Source organism: Tursiops truncatus, chromosome 9 (genome assembly GCF_011762595.2).
Source record: "Tursiops truncatus isolate mTurTru1 chromosome 9, mTurTru1.mat.Y, whole genome shotgun sequence".
Lineage (NCBI taxonomy): Eukaryota > Metazoa > Chordata > Mammalia > Artiodactyla > Delphinidae > Tursiops > Tursiops truncatus.
The window spans coordinates 65,581,639-65,598,137 of record NC_047042.1 but is presented as its reverse complement, the minus strand read 5'-3'; the positions used below and the strand labels follow the sequence as shown (position 1 = coordinate 65,598,137).

The following is a 16,499-nucleotide window of genomic DNA, read 5'->3' as shown; positions in this document are numbered from 1 at the left end:
GTTTTCCACTAAGAGTTTTATGGTATCCAGTCTTACATTTAGGTCTCGAATCCATTTTGAGTTTATTTTTGTGTATGGTGTTAGGGAATGTTGTAATTTCATTTTTTTACATGTAGCTGTCCAGTTTTCCCAGCACCACTTATTGAAGAGACTGTCTTTTCTCCATTATATATCCTTGCCTCCTTTGTCATAGATTAGTTGACCATAGGTGTGTGGGTTTATCTCTGGGCTTTCTATCCTGTTCCATTGATCTATATTTCTGATGGTCTCCTTTCCTCTGCAGAAGCTTTTTAGTGTAATATAATCACACTTGTCTGTTTTTGCTTTTGTTGCCTATGCTTTTGATGTCACATCCAAGAATTCATTTCCAAGGCCAATGTCAAGAGGTTTTTCCCCTATGTTTTCTTCTAGGAGTTTTGTGGTTTAAGCTTTACAATTAAGTCTTTAATCCATTTTGAGTTAACTTTTGTGTGTAGTATAAGATGAGACTCCAATTTCATTCTTTTCCCTCCAGTTTTCCCAAGACCATTTATTAAAGAAACTACCCTTTCCTCATTGTGTATCCTTGTCAAAGATCAGTTGACATATATGCATGGGTTTATTTCTAGGTTCTCTATTCTGTTCCGTTGGTCTATGTGTCTGTTTATATGCCAATGCCATACAATTTGCATTACTTTGTAATGTATTTTGTATTACAGCTTTTTATGGTAGCTTTGTAATATGTTTTGAAATCAGAAAATGTGATGGCTCCAGCTTTGTTCTTCTTGCTCAAAATTGCTTGGGTACTCAGAGTCTTTTGTTGTTCCACATGAGTTTTAGGATTTTTTTCTCTTTCTGTAAAAAATGTCATTGAGATTTTGACAGGGATTATATTAAATCTGCAGATCACTTATGCCAATATGGATTACTATGAGTAGTAATTATAACAATATTAATTCTTTCAGTCTATGAATGCAGAGTATTATTTCTGTGTCTTAATTTCTTTCATCAGTGTTTTATAGTTTTCAGTGTACAAGTCTTTTACCTCCTTGGTTAAGTTTATTCCTGAGTGTTTTATTCTATTTTATTCTCCTATTGTTAATGGGTTTGTTTCCTTAACTTCTGTTTCAGATAGTTTATTGTTAGCTTACTGTTAGCTTATAGAAATGCAACTGATTTTTGTATGTTGATTTTGTATAGTGCAACTTTAATGAATTCATTGATTAGTTCTAACAGGTTTTTTTTTTAAGGTTTTCTACATATTAGATAACATTATCTGCAAATAGACATAATTTTACTTCTTTCTTTCCAATTTGGATGATTTTTATTTCTTTTTCTTGCTCTTTTTGCTTCTTTTTAATTGCTGTTTTAATTTCTTTTTCATTTCAGTACCGTGGTGAATAGAAACAGCAAGAATGGGCATCCTTGCCTTGTTCCAGATCTTAGAGGAAAAGATTTCAGTATTTCACCATTGATTCTGATGTTAACTATGGATTTTTCACATATGACATTTATTGTGTTGAGGTAAGTTCCCTCTACACATAATTTTTTGAGAGCTTTTATCATGAAATGGTGTTGAATTTTATCAAATGCCTTTTCTGCGTCTATTTACATGATTGTGTGACTTCTATCATTCATTCTGTTAATGAGGTGTATCACATTGATTGGTTTATGCATATTGAACCATTCTTGCATACAGGGATAAATTTCACTTGGTCATGATGTTGGATTTTCTTTAATGTGCCATTGAATTTGATTTATTAATATTTTGTCAAGGATTTTTGCATACATGTTCATCAGGGTTATTGTGCAGACTCCCAGATGGTCTGCCTTAAATCCCAGCTGCTGCATTCTGCTGTATCTTTTGGCTAAGCTGTGCTGTGCACTCTCTCAGCCTGCCTGCAGGGGGCACACTCTCACTCACATCACTCCCAAGGAAACCATCTCCACTGTGGCCTAGGTAACACAATGAGAAAAGAGAGGTTAAAAGGCTCTTTCTTCCTAGAGGGTGTTCCTTTTTTAAAAACTCTCTTCCTCTTTGCCTCCTTCTACATGGCACTTTCTCTTTTTTGTTCTCTTGAAGACTGCTCCATTTCACACAATTGTCCTCCTCCACCAGGATGGCTCATCAGCTTTTGAAAGCCAAACAGAACTAGAATGGAGCCTAGAGGAAGAAGACAATGAAGCAGTAAAGGCTTTTGAGAGTCATAGGTAGTAAAGGAGATCAGATAGGGATTTGGGCCCAATTTCTTGGGGGGGGGGGGTTGGAAATGTGTGTCCAAGAAGTATTCCTCTGCATGTGGGATATGACTCCAGTGATTAATAGAAAATTTTAATTAGTTGGCATAAAAATTTTATTTCTCCTCTCCTTCATTCTTTCTCAGAGAAGCACTTAATTCTCCTACATAAATGACTTGCTTGTAGCCGTGACTGTGTATGTCCACACTATCAGTCACTTTCCCACCTGTGTAGGGACATTGTGAGCAATGTCATATTTTTCTTACTGTCAAATTTCTTTATACAGTGGTTTACTTCAGTGACAATAGCAACATCAGTTCAACCAAAGTAAACGGATTTGTTTGAACCTAGATGGTTAAATGTTTCCTAACCTATTACTTTATGTGTTAGAGTTGGACACCCACAAAGAATAGGGGATAGCTCAAGTTTTTGCACAAAATTGGAATTTCAAAGCTTAAAAATCTTGGAAAGAAATGCCTTCATTTCAAAAACTTTGAACCACACAAAAATAGTAAATGCCATTCAGAAATGCTTCCAGTGCATCACTGTAGAATAATAGCTTGCTAATGAGAACAGTCCTACACTGGAAGAACCGAGAGGATGTCTGAGAGAAGCAGTAAGCTGTGTGACAGACGGGCCTGGGAGACAAACACCACAGGCAGGACCTGGGGACCTGAAACAATTGAGCCACCACCCACAGTCATAGCGCTCAAGGGCAAGCTCAGGTGAGGGCTTTGACATGTGTTATATATAGAACTTGACAAGTGAGGTTCAGTAAACACTTGCAGATAATATATACTCTCTTATTAAACGAGAAGTTCTCTTTCTTCACCTGGATGTCAAGTTTAGATACTATGTGTTTGGATTTTTTAATATTCAGGCTTAGGTTTGAAAATTTGCCCTGTGCTTTGGGACAGACATTTTGAAGAGGGAAAAGCCTGAAACTTAGAAGACACCTGGATCGAATGTTTGAGACACACTAGTTATTATTATTTAAAGACTCCACCTCACACCCAATTTTTGTAGAAAAAAATAATGTGAGCACTAGCGCAATATTTACTGCATGGTAAGTGGCCAGTATATCTGTAGTGATTGAATGAGTTAGTGAAAGAAAAAGAGAGAATTCAAGAAAAAGGGGGATGGAAAGATAGAGAAGGGAGAGGAAAAAAGAAAAGAATAAGAAGGAGGAAGAGGGGGAAAAGAAGAAGGAAGACGAGGAAGACAGGCTGTAAGGTTCCCAGCCAGCCATGCTGTCATCACTTGCAGGCCTTGAGCTGACTAATATCTTCCTGGCATCGAAGTCTTTCTACCTGGAAATAATACAAATATATTTATTTACTCACTTGATTGTCTACTATAATATGAACTTTTTGCAAAAGAGTGCAGCTGACCTCTGTAAGACCTGAAAGTAAGGGCTATAGTTTCTGCTTTCAGGGAGATGATCCATTATGAATACAAGGAGCCAGGGAATTTTTTATTTTATTTATTTTATTTTTTTTATACAGGTTCTTATTAGTCATCAATTTTATACACATCAGTGTATACATGTCAATCCCAATAGTCCAATTCATCCCACCACCCCACCACCCCCCGCCGCTTTCCCCACTTGGTGTCCATACGTTTGTTCTCTACATCTATGTCTCACTTTCTGCCCTGCAAACCAGTTCATCTGTACCATTTTTCTAGGTTCCACATAAATGCGTTAATGTACGATATTTCTTTTTCTCTTTCTGACTTACTTCACTCTGTATGACAGTCTCTAGATCCATCCACGTCTCTGCAAATGACCCAATTTCGTTCGTTTTTATGGCTGAGTAATATTCCATTGTATACATGTACCACATCTTCTTTATCCATTCGTCTGTCAATGGGCATTTAGGTTGCTTGCATGACCTGGCTATTGTAAATAGTGCTGCAATGAACATTGGGGTGCATGTGTCTCTTTGAATTATGGTTTTTTCTGGGTATATGCCCAGTAGTGGGATTCCTGGGTCATATGTTAATTCTATTTTTAGTTTTTTAAGGAACCTCCATACTGTTCTCCATACTGGCTGTATCAATTTACATTCCCACCAGCAGTGCAAGAGGGTTCCCTTTTCTCCACACCCTCTTCAGCGTTTGTTGTTTGTAGATTTTCTGATGATGCCCATTCTAACTGGTGTGAGGTGATACCTCATTGTAGTTTTGATTTGCATTTCTGTAATGATTAATCATGTTGAGCATTCTTTCATGTATTTGTTGGCTATCTGTATGTCTTCTTTGGAGAAATGCCTATTTAGGTCTTCTGCCCATTTTCGGATTGGGTTGTTTGTTTCTTTAATATTGAGCTGCATGAGCTGTTTATATATTTTGCAGATTAATCCTTTGTCTGATGATTCATTTGCAAATATTTTCTCCCATTCTGAGGGTTGTCTTTTCGTCTTGTTTATGGTTTCCTTTGCTGTGAAAAAGCTTTTAAGTTTCATTAGGTCCCATTTGTTTATTTTTGTTTTTATTTCCATTACCCTAGGAGGTGGATCAAAAAATAGCTTACTGTGATTAATGTCAAAGAGTGTTCTTCCTATGTTTTCCTCTAACAGTTTTATAGTGTCCAGTCTTACATTTAGGTCTCGAATCCATTTTGAGTTTATTTTTGTGTTTTCTGTTAAGGAGTGTTCTAATTTCATTCTTTTACATGTAGCTGTCGAGTTTTCCAAGCACCACTTATTGAAGAGACTGTCTTTTCTCCATTGTATATCCTTGCCTCCTTTGTCATAGATTAGTTGACCATAGGTGTGTGGGTTTATTTCTGGGCTTTCTATCTTGTTCCATTGATCTATGTTTCTGTTTTTGTGCCAGTACCATATTGTCTTGGTTACTGTAGCTTTAGAGTATAGTTTGAAGTCTGAGAGTCTGATTCCTCCACCTCCATTTTTTTCCCTCAAGACTGCTTTGGCTCTTCAGGGTCTTCTGTGTCTCCATACAAATTTTAACATTTTTTGTTCTAATTCTGTAAAACATGCCATTGGTAATTTGACAGGGATTACACTGAATCTGTAGATTGCTTTGGGTAGTATAGTCATTTTCACAATATTGATTCTTCCAATCCAAGAACATGGTATATCTCTCCATCTGTTGGTATCATCTTTAATTTCTTTCTTCAGTGTCTTATACTTTTCTGCATACAGGTCTTTTGTCTCCCTAGGTAGGTTTATTCCTAGGTATTTTATTCTTTTTGTTGCAACGGTAAATGGGAGTGTTTCCTTAATTTCTCTTTCAGATTTTTCATCATTAGTGTATAGGAATGCAAGAGATTTCTGTGCATTAATTTTGTATCCTGCTACTTTACCAAATTCATTGATTAGCTCTAGTAGTTTTCTGGTGGCATCTTTAGGATTCTCTATGTATAGTAACATGTCATCTGCAAACAGTGACAGTTTTACTTCTTCTTTTCCAATTTGTATTCCTTTTATTTCCTTTTCTTCCCTGATTGCCATGGCTAGGACTTCCAAAACTAAGTTGAATAATAGTGGTGAGAGTGGACATCCTTGTCTTGTTCCTGTTCTTAGAGGAAATGCTTTCAGTTTTTCACCATTGAGAATGATGTTTGCTGTGAGTTTGTCATATATGGCCTTTATTATGTTGAGGTAGGTTCCCTCAATGTCCACTTTCTGGAGAGTTTTTATCATAAATGGGTGTTGAATTTCATCAAAAACTTTTTCTGCATCTTTTGAGATGATCATATGGTTTTTATTCTTCAATTTGTTAATATGATGTATCACATTGATTGATTTGTGTATATTGAAGAACCCTTGCATCCCTGGGATAAATCCCACTTGATCATGGTGTATGATCCTTTTAATGTGTTGTTGGATTCTGTTTGCTAGTATTTTATTGAGGATTTTTGCATCTATATTCATGAGAGATATTGGTCTGTAATTTTCCTTATTTGTAGTACCTTTGTCTGGTTTTGGTATCAGGATGATGGTGGCCTCATAGAATGAGTTTGGGAGTGTTCCTTCCTCTGCAGTTTTTTTGAAGAGTTTGAGACGGGTAGGTGTTAGCTCTTCTCTAAATATGTGATAGAATTCACCTGTGAAGGCATCTGGTCCTGGACTTTTGTTTCTTGGAAGATTTTTAATCACAGTTTCAATTTCATTACTTGTGATTGGTCTTTTCATATTTTCTATTTCTTCCTGGTTCAGCCTTGGAACGTTATACCTTTCTAAGAATTTATCAATTTCTTCCAAGATGTCCATTTTATTGGCATAGAGTTGCTTATAGTAGTCTCTTAGGATGCTTTGTATTTCTGCGGTGTCTGTTGTAACTTCTTCTTTTTCATTTCTAATTTTATTGATTTGAGTCCTCTCCCTCTTTCCCTTGGTGAGTCTGGCTAATGGTTTATCAATTTTGTTTATCTTCTCAAAGAACCAGCTTTCAGTTTTATTGATCTTTGCTATTGCTTTCTTTGCTTCTATTTCATTTATTTCTGCTCTGATCTTTGTGACTTCTTTCCTTCTGCTAATTTTGGGTTTTATTTGTTCTTCTTTCTCTAGTTCCTTTAGGTGTAAGGTTAGATTGTTCACTTGAGATTTTTCTTGTTTTTTGAGGTAGGCTTGTATAGTTATAAACTTGCCTCTTAGAACTGCTTTTGCTGAATCCCAAAGGTTTTGGATCATCGTGTTTTCATTGTCATTTGTTTCTAGGTATTTTTTGATATCCTCTGTGATTTCTTCAATGATCTCTTGGTTATTTAGTAATGTATTGTTTAGCCTCCAAGTGTTTGTGTTTTTTACGTTTTTTTTCCCTGTAATTCATTTCTAATCTCATAGCGTTGTGGTTAGAAAAGATGCTTGATATGAGTTCAATTTTCTTAAATTTACTAAGGCTTGATTTGTGACCCAAGATGTGATCTATCCTGAAGAATGTTCTGTGCGCCCTTGAGAAGAATGTGTAATCTGCTGTTTTTGAATGGAATGTCCTATAAATATCAATTAAATCTATCTGGTCTATTGTGTCATTTAAAGCTTCTGTTTCCTTATTTATTTTCATTTTAGATGATCTGTCCATTGGTGTAAGTGAGGTGTTAAAGTCCCCCACTGTTTTTGTGTTACTGTCAATTTCTTCTTTTATAGCTGTTAGCAGTTGCCTTATGTATTGAGGTGCTCCTATGTTGGGTGCATATATATTTATAATTGTTATATCTTCTTCTTGGATTGATCCCTTGATCATTATGTAGTGTCCTTCCTTGTCTCTTGTAACATTCTTTATTTTAATGTCTATTTTATCTGATATGAGTATTGCTACTCCAGCTTTCTTTTAATTTCCATTTGCACGGAATATCTTTTTCCATCCCCTCACTTTCAGTCTGAATGTGTCCCTAGGTCAGAAGTGGGTCTCTTGTAGACAGCATATATATGGGTCTTGTTTTTGTATCCATTCAGGAAGTCTGTGTCTTTTGGTTGGAGCACTTAATCCATTCTCGTTTAAGGTAATTATTGTTATGTGTGTTCCTATGACATTTTCTTAATTGTTTTGGGCTTGTTTTTGTAAGTCCTTTTCTTCTCTTGTGTTTCCCACTTAGAGAAGTTCCTTTAGCATTTGTTGTAGAGCTGCTTTGGTGGTGCTGAATTCTCTTAGCTTTTGCTTGTCTGTAAAGCTTTTGATTTCTCTGTCGAATCTGAATGAGATCTTTGCCGGGTAGAGTAATGTTCGTCATAGGTTCTTCGCTTTCATCACTTTAAGTATATCATGCCACTCCCTTCTGGCTTGTAGTGTTTCTGCTGAGAAAGCAGCTCTTATCCTTATGGGAGTTCCCTTGTATGTAATTTGTTGTTTTTCCCTCACTGCTTTCAATAACTTTTCTTTGTCTTTAAATTTTGCCAGTTTGATTACTGTGTGTCTCAGCGTGTTTCTCCTTGGGTTTATCCTGTATGTGACTCTCTGCCCTTCCTGTACTTGGGTGGCTATTTCCTTTCCCATATTAGGGAAGTTTTCGACTATAGTCTCTTCAAATATTTTGTCAAGTCCTTTCTTTCTTCTCCTTCTGGGACCCCTATAATGCAAATGTTGTGCGTTTAATGTTGTCCCAGAGGTCTCTTAGGCTGTCTTCATTTCTTTTCATTCTTTTTTCTTTATTCTGTTCCACAGCAGTGAATTCCACCATTCTGTCTTCCAGGTCACTTATCCTTTCTTCTCCCTCAGTTATTCTGCTATTGATTCCTTCTAGTGTAGTTTTTATTTCAGTTATTGTATTGTTCATCTCTGTTTCTTTGTTTTTAATTCTTCTAGATCTTTGTTAAACATTTCTTGCATCTTCTCGATCTTTGCCTCCATTCTTTTTCTGAGGTCCTGCATCATCTTCACTATCATTATTCTGAATTCTTTTTCCAGAAGGTTGCCTATCTCCACTTCATTTAGTTGTTTTTCTGGGGTTTTATCTTGTTCCTTCATCTGGTACATAGCCCTCTGCCTTTTCATCTTGTCTGTCTTTCTGTGAATGTGGTTTTTTTTGCACAGGAACAGGAACTTGCTTCTGCTGTCTGCTCTCTGGTGGATGAGGCTATCTAAGAGTCTTGTGTGCAGGGAATTTTTTATAAACAGCATCTATAGTATTTATTGCTGATGTTACTTAGATATGTCACCCAAATATCTTATTGTGTTTCCCCTCCCCAAAATATTATACCCTATTCATTCCCTTCTGCACACTCCTGAGGTCGAAACTCAAATTCCTTTTCTTTCAGGAGCCCTCTCTGGCCCCCTTATACATTCTCAGCTGCTTTCTCAAAATGCTTCACCTAAGTGTCTCATTCCTTCTTTCATTGCTTCATTAATTCCCATTTTAATTCTTTATTTTAGTCATTTGTGTATCTGTTTTTAATGTTGAATTTCTTTCAGAACTAACATGAGTGTTTTTTTTATAGTAGGCATGAATTTTTAACTGAATGTGTGAAATAATGGTTAAAAACCACCTTGACCTTATTAAACATATCCCTGAAAGGGCTGCGTTTGGATCTAATTCAGTAAGTGATGTCGCGATTTTAGAATAAACTGTGGGCCCAGGGCACCCTCTCCTAAGGAGCAGGGCTGCCTCCCCGGCTCTCTGTGAGCCACCTTGCCTTGGGCAGTGAGCTCTTCTTTATCTCTGTCATTGACCCCTGAAGCACAGCAAGAAGCCTGGCCTCAAACTCTAGTTTCCCTCTGCCTTCTCTCATTCTCCTACTTTTGGGGAATTCCCTGGTAGTCCAGGGGTTAGGACTCTGAGATTTCATTGCTGAGGGCCCAGGTCTCGGGTTCAATCCCTGGTCGGGGAACTAAGATCCCTCAAGCTCCCACAAGCCAAGTGGCAAAGAACAAACAAACAAACAACCACGCTTCCTTGGTTCCTTTTAGTGAAAAGAATGAAGTCTGACGCTTACCACACCACACACCGTACACACCATATAAGCCATTTGTAATCTGACCCCAACTTATATTTCAAAGCATACTTTTTGTCATGACCACTCTTTCCTCACCCCACCCTCAGCTGATGCTCCAGACCTACAGGCCTTCTTGCTATTCCTGGAATGTTTTTTTTTCATACCTACAAGTTGTTTCTTCTCTCTATAGACCCCAAATGTACAGTTTGACACAGGAGACTGAGGTCTAAATTATATCCTAAATGATTTTATTTCTGTTCTTAAAAACTCCCGCTTGTTTTCCCATTGCCTCTCAGAGATGTATAAATGTCTTAGCATGACATACTAAATCTCTCCCGCCAGCCTTTATAATTCTATATCCAGCCTCTCCGCCACTGGAGCACCAGGATTCTCCCATCTTCCCTGAAGAACTTCTTCATTGTTCTGCTCTGACCTCAACCCACACAGGAGAACTCTTCAGCTTTGCCTGAGGCTTGGCAGGGGCTATTTCCTTGAGTCTCACCAGTTCCCTTCCCCATGCTTTGCTCACAACCCTGCTTGGGCCCCAGTGGTCATTACCCATGGCCTGAGGCCTACCTCCATATCATAAGTAAGACATAAAGTGGCTTCTGTGGCTGTTTTATAAGGAATCCATGATGGAACCAACATTAGAGGCCAGTCTACGAGTTGAGAATCCTAAAAAAAAATTGTACAGTCCTACAAAATAGCATTAGGCAATCCATATCCTCATGAGTGCCTAGACTTCAGGTCCCAGGACCACCTCTCCTTTCTAGAAGTGCATCTATAATCTACTTTGGGATTTCTCACTTCGTTCAATAAAGAAATCATATTATTTTACGTATCTTTCATCTAGTAGGTAGTTAATATTCTGAGATTAATAAAACATATCCCTCCCTGCATTTAAATCTCCTTCTGTCTAGTAGGGGAGAAAGAGGTACATAAGTTATTTACAACAACACCTACACCTACAGGAAAATGCCACAAGAATTCAGAAAGGGGAGTAAATTATTTAATGCAGTGGAGAGTGAAGGCATCAAAATGTAGCAGCAATGGAGTAATGCTTGGGCACAGATTTGTAACAGGTGCTGGATCTTGAAGGATGCATTCAAGTTCTAGATGCAGACAGAAAGAGGTAGAGCACTCCAGGTAAAGACAAGAGTCTGAGAAAAGGCATGGATGCATGTTCAGGGAATTACCGATAGTCTGATGTGCCAGGAATATTAGGTAAATGAGTAGAAAAATAGGTGAATATCTGTAGATGAAGCTTGTCTACTGAAAATTATAAAGATGCAAATTGTAAAATATCAAATGACGTTTTAATATTTCAATTCCAAAAGCTTACTTTGGGCAACAGAATGGAGAAAGGATTGGAGGAAGGCAGGACAAAAAGATTAATACTGTTAGCAGGCTATTATGCTGATCATGTTTAAATATTATAAGGATTGGTGCAAGTTGACACCACATAGGAGAATTCACCCCCAACTAACAAAAATTGAAGACTCAGGTTGGAGAGGACATTGCGTGCTTCACGTACATCCGTTAGCAAGTGATGACATTTATATATTAAATCAACAATAAAAAGACAGGAATAATCACTGGACATTTAAAGAAAACAAATGCCACATTAAAAAAAATCAAACTCCGCAGGCAAATGAACTAACAGACTAGCTAGTTTGCTAAGAGGACAAAGGATAAAAAGTAAATTTAAATGTAATTAATACCGTCAAAGAGAAGAGAATGATGTGAAAGAAATTCAGTTATAGTTGTTACTGAATAATAGATGTACCAAAAACCCAATTGGTGAGCTTGTAAGAATGTTCAGAAAGAGTCTCACAGATGGAACAAAGAAATGGCCAAGAGAGAATATTGAAAATGAATGCTACAAGACACTTAGGGCAAATCTAGAAGTTCCAACATCATCTGGAGTGAGCAAAATGGCATGGAGTACTCATAATCGAAGACCATCTCCTACACACAAAAAAGATGACATCTTTATGTTAGTAGATCTCACCCAGTGCTGAGCTGAAACAATAGAAGAGATTCATGTTTAGAATCAGGATGGAATTTCAAATCACAAAGAACACACTCACATATCCACTTGGATGTCTAATAAACATCTCAAATTTAGTACATCCAAAACTGAACTCCTGTACCTTTCTCCCCCCACATCCCAGACATACACATAAACTTGTTACTCTCAAAGTTTTTCTAGTCTCAGGTGATAGTAACTCCACTTTCTAGTTGCTTGAGTGAAAAACCTTAGAGTCATCCTTGATTCCTCTTTTTCTCCCCAAATTAAGCTCCACTCCGTAAGCAACTTCTATCCTCTTTTCTTCAAAATAATCCACATAGGATACCTGGACCAGATTTTTTTTCTATAAAGTACATTCCTGAGACAATTGACACAGAGTCTACAGATGATGTAACAGAATTGCATCAGTGTTTCTTTCCTGACTGTGATTATTGTATGTGGTTATTTAAGAGAATGTACTGTTCTTAGGAAACGTACACTGCATGTCATAGAGAATAAGAGAATGTACTGTTCTTAGGAAATATATACTGCATGTCATAGAGATAAAAGCATCATGTCTTCAACTTATTCCCAAATGAATCAAAATATTATAATATGTATATATAAAAAGTGAAAGGTAAATGTGGTAAACGTTACAATTGGGGAATTGGGTTAAGGATATATTGGAGTCCTTTGTACCATTCATATAATGTTTTTGTAAGTATAAAATTTTTCTAAGTTAAAAGTTACAAAAAAATAAAATAAATCTAAGGTGTGTCTTCTCTTCACCACTTACATTGCTACAACTGTAATTCAAGCCACAACATGTTTCACTGGGATTATAACAAATTCATGAATTCTCCCTTTTTTTACTCTTGCCTCCCCTATAGTCTATTCCCAGTTCAGCAACCAGAGTGATCTTTCAAAATGTAAGTCAGAATGTAAGTCATTCCTCTCTTCACAACCCTCTAATGGCCTCTCATTTTACTCAGAATCTAGTCAAAATTTGGAAAATAGTCTATTAGGCCCTACAGAATTTAAGCCCTCTTCCCTCACACTCTCTTTCTTTGATCTTATCTCCTATAACTCTCCCTTCCACTGGTAGGGAGAACTGTCATCCAAGAATACTCTATTCAGCGAAGTTGTCATTCAGGTACAAAGGAGAAATAAAGACTTTCCCAGACGAACAAAAGCTAAGGGAGTTCATCAGTAAAGACACAGTTTGTAAAAAACGTTGAAAGGAGCTTCTCTACCAGAAACAAAAGGTAAAAATACACAGAACTTTGAGTAAGGTGATAAATAGACAGACAGGATAAAAAAATTGCAACTCTATATCAGCATATGTTCTTGAACACTTTATTAAAACATAAAGGTTAAAAGGAAGAGAAGCAGAAAATAATAACTATAGCTACTTCAATTTGGTAAAAAAAAAAGCAAAAACTCATAAAAAGGGATAATTTGAGACAACAAAAACACAAAAGGGGAAGAGGAAAAGGATGGATCTCATGTAGGTAAATGAAGATAAGATACTATCAGCAGAAATGGACTATTTTATCCATGAGACGTTTTATATAAACTTACGGCGACTATAAAACATAAGTCTAGAGCAGAGACACAAAACAGAAAAAAGAGGAAACCAAGAAAAACATTATAAAAAACACCAAACCAAAATGGCAGATGGAAGCACAAGGAAAAAGAAACAATGGAGATATAGAGCAACCAGAAAATGAAAGATAAAATGAAGAGACTGAAAAACATGCTACTGAACAATTATTGGGTCAAAGAGGAAATCAAAAGAGAAATCAAATAATATCTGAAGACAAGTGTAAGTGAAAATATGACATATCAAAATCTGTGGGATACAGCAAAAGTGGTACCAACAGGGAAGTTTGTATAGCAATACAGGCCTACCTCCAGAAACAAGAAAAATCTCAAATAAACAATGTAACCTAAACTTACACCTAAAGGAACCAGAAAAAGAAGAACAAACCAGGCCCAAAGGCAGTTAGAAGGAAGGAAATATTAAAGATCAGAGTGGAAATAAGTAAAATAGAGACTAGAAAGACAGTAGAAATGATCAATCAAACTAAGAGCTGGTTCTTTGAAAACATAGACAAAATTAACAAACCTTTAGCTAGACAAATCTTTAGCTACGAAAAAAAGAGAGAAGTCTCTGATAAATAAAATCAGAAATGAAAGAGGAGAAATAACAACAAATACCACAGAAATACAAAGAATTATAAGAGAAAATTATAAACTGCTGTATGCCAACAAATTGGACAACCTAGAAGAAATGGACAAATTCTTAGAATTATACAACCTTGCAAGACTGAATCATGAAGAAATAGAAAACCTGAATAAACTGATCACAAATAAAGTGATTGAAATAATAATCAAAAACCTCCCAAAAAACAAAATCCAGGACCAGATGCCTTCACAGGTAAATTCTACCAAACATTTAAAGAAGATTTAATACCTACCCTTCTCAAACCCTTCCAAAAAATTGAAGAGGAGGGAATGCTTCCTAACTTATTTTACGAGGTCAACATTACCCTGATACCAAAACCAGACAAAGCAACCCCATAAAAGAAAGTTACAAGCCCATATCTCTGGTGAACATAAATGCAAAAATCCTCAACAAAACATCAGCAAACTGAATACAGCAATACATGAAAAGGATCATATACCATGATCAAGTGGGATTTATTCCAGGGATGTAAGAATGTTTCAGCATCTACAAATCCATCAGTGTGATACACCACATTAACAAAATAAAGGATAAAAACCATAGGATCATCTCACTAGTGGTAAAAACCTGAAAGCTATTCGTCTAAAATCAGGAACAAGACAAGGATACCCACTCTTGCACTCTTATTCAACATAGTATTGGAAGTCCTAGCCAGAGCAATTAGGCAAGGAGAATATATAAAACTCATCCAGATTGGAAAAGAAGAAGTAAAACTGTCACTATTTGCAGATGACATGATTTTACATATAGAAAACCCTAAAAACTCAACCAAAAAAACTATTAGAAATAATAAATGAACACAGTAAAGTTACAGGGTACAAAATCAACATACAAAAATCTGTTGCATTTCTATACACTAACAATGAACTAGCAGAAAGAGAAATTAAGAAAACAATCCCTTTTACAATTGCAACAAAAAGAATAAAATGCCTAGAGATAAATCTATCCAATAAGGTGAAACACCTGTACACGGAAAATTATGACATTGTTGAAAGAAATTTAATAAGACACAAATAAATGGAAAGATTTCTGTGTTCATGGATTGGAAGAATTACCATTGTTAAAATGTCTATATTCCCTAAAACAATCTATATATTTAGTGCAATCCTTATTAAAATCCCAAGGACATTTTTCACAGAAATAGAACCAAAAATTCAAAAATTTATATGGAACCACAAAAGACCCAGAAAGCCAGAGAAACCTTAAGATGAAAGAACAAAACTGGAGGTAACACACTCCCTGATTTCATGCCATATTATAAAGCTATATTGATCAGAACAGCTACTAGGAGAAAAAACAGATACATAGATCAATGGAACAGAATTGAGAGCCCAGAAATATACCCACACATACATGGACAATTAATTACGAATAGAATATACATATGGAGAAAGGACAGTTTCTTCAATACATGGTGCTGGGAAAACTGAGCAGCTACATGCAAAAGAATGGAACTAGACCACTATCTCACACCATAGACAAAAATCAACTCAATATCGATATAAGACTTGAAGGTAAGACCTGAAATCATAAAACTCCTAGAAGAAAATATAGGCAGTACACTCTTTGACATTGGTCTTATCAATATCTTTCCAGATATATCTCCTCAGGCAAAGAAAACAAAAGCAAAAATAAACAAATGGGACTACATCAAACTGAAAAACTTCTGCACAGCAAAGGATGAAAAATGAAGACAACCCACCAAATGAGAGAAGATATTTATTGACAAAGGCAAAGAATTAATACAGGGGATCAATGGCTAAGTGGCTGCCTTAAGGTCGGGAGCAGAGTAATGAAGTATGACTCACAGTGGCTGCTGTGCCAGTAACTGGGAGCTTTGGGTGACCTGATCAGGCTCGTGATAAAAGGCCTGGTCCCTCGGACCTTATTCTTCATTCCTCTTTGCTTCCCATTCCATCCCTGGATCACTTCTCCTGCTGCACACTGAACAAAAGGGACTGTGGGTGACAGCTTCCTGATCATTCAATATCAGAAAACAAGTCCTACCCCAGTTATTTCTTCATAGTGCTTATCACTGTCATCTGACTTTCTCCTTGTCATCCTCCACACCCACATTTGGACCCTTCTGGAAAGAAAGGATCCATGAAAGCTGTATACTTTACCACTGTGTCTGCAGGGCCAGAGGAACACCTATGCCAGGGATCAGAAGACAAAAATCACAAAATCTTAGCATTAGGGTGAAACCTAGAGCTTCTTGTGTCCATTTAAACTGAGGAAGACACTGCGGCCCACACAGGGACCTTCCTTACCTAACACAGCAATCACTAGCTTAATCTCAGCAATCCTGTTCCCGTCCAGAACTGTTCCCATGACACAGCACCATTATAGGAGGGCATCAGAGGCCTAGAGAGGTAAAAGGCAGCGTCTACATGGCAGAGCCATGCTCTAAGCCCACCCTCATATATACCTCTTCAAGAACACCAGATAGGAGCCACAATGAATATCCAGCCCCAGCTAGAAGAGGCAAAAACATGAGAAAGGTTGTGGACAAATGGCTTCCTTGACTTTGAGATACCTTTAGAACAAATTACATTTTGTTATTTCTGTTGGAAACAAATAGGGGCATTCACTTTAATCATTCTGGGAAAATCAAACAGCGTTTTAT

General features: G+C 36.8%; 2 protein-coding genes across 4 annotated transcripts in view; one reads left to right on the top strand and one right to left on the bottom strand.

The window, feature by feature from the left end:
* Window positions 1-16,499, bottom strand: part of GPR141 (G protein-coupled receptor 141) — a 182,518-nt gene that overhangs the window by 11,273 nt on the left and 154,746 nt on the right. The gene's annotated exons all lie outside the window — the stretch shown is intronic.
* Window positions 1-16,499, top strand: part of LOC109548348 (THAP domain-containing protein 5) — a 217,697-nt gene that overhangs the window by 47,316 nt on the left and 153,882 nt on the right. For both annotated transcript variants that reach the window (XR_004528162.2, XR_012334035.1), the window contains exon 2: window positions 1,369-1,503. The gene's annotated coding sequence lies outside the window, so the exon portion shown is untranslated. The remainder of the gene's footprint in view (window positions 1-1,368; window positions 1,504-16,499) is intronic.